The sequence below is a fragment of the Cyprinodon variegatus genome, unplaced genomic scaffold (assembly GCF_000732505.1).
Source record: "Cyprinodon variegatus isolate N-32 unplaced genomic scaffold, C_variegatus-1.0 Scaffold1188, whole genome shotgun sequence".
NCBI classification, from domain to species: Eukaryota; Metazoa; Chordata; class Actinopteri; order Cyprinodontiformes; family Cyprinodontidae; genus Cyprinodon; species Cyprinodon variegatus.
Genome location: NW_015151641.1, coordinates 213,167 through 214,039, shown reverse-complemented (window position 1 = coordinate 214,039; position 873 = coordinate 213,167). Strand labels below are relative to the sequence as shown.

At 42.5% G+C, this 873-nt stretch overlaps 1 protein-coding gene across 3 annotated transcripts in view; it reads right to left on the bottom strand.

Moving 5' to 3' along the window:
• Nucleotides 1-873, bottom strand: part of tpmt (thiopurine S-methyltransferase) — an 11,201-nt gene that overhangs the window by 7,805 nt on the left and 2,523 nt on the right. The gene's annotated exons all lie outside the window — the stretch shown is intronic.

Here is an 873-nt window from a genome sequence, read left to right as displayed (position 1 = left end):
ACCTGAGATGACATGATGTGAATTGGAGCTATAGAAATAAACTGAATAGAATGGAATTATTTACACCTGAACTGCCGACAAAAATGAAAACGGTAAAACCAAAGAAATATTGTTAAAGGGATTCAGAAATGTTGATAGTTTTCAGTCTTTATTCATTTTAACAGCAGTTTTCTGAACTCAGAATATTTAGTTTTAGAAAATAAATTCTAACGTTTCTTTCATTTCTCAGGTTCATCAAATCCAAACTCTCTCCTGCTTCTTTATAGAACTGCAATCAGAAGCTTTCGCCTGTTTTAGCGTAGATGATATTTCCTTTTTAACTGGGACTAGTTTCATAGCCTAATATTAATTTTGGTAACCGCCGTATTCTTGCGTTATTCTTTATTTTATTTGGCGCTCCAATCGTGCACACAGACTAGAAAACAAGCACTCAGAAAGAGAGGAGGAGTCTAAGGCAGAAAAATCAGAGAGTGGAGTTAATCAGTGCAGCATAGTTCTATGTGCTGCTCTGTGAAAGGAACAGGAAAGACCAGGCAGCTGCAGCTGAGAGAGGAAAAGACGCCACTGCTGCAGCAACGCTGGATTGGAAATTATAAACATGTTGTTCACATCTCATTATTGGCAGGGACAGGTAGGTCCAAATGTTGGTAGGGACATGTCCCTATGGTCCGTAACCCTATGGTCCGTATGGTCCCTCTGGTCCCTATCCCTATGATCCCTATGGTCCCTCTGGTCCCTATGGTCCGTATGGTCCGTATTGTCCCTCTCCCTATGGTCCCTCTGGTCCGTATGGTCCCTCTGGTTCGTATGGTCCGTATTGTCCCTCTCCCTATGGTCCCTCTGGTCCGTATGGTCCCTCTGGTTCGTATGGTC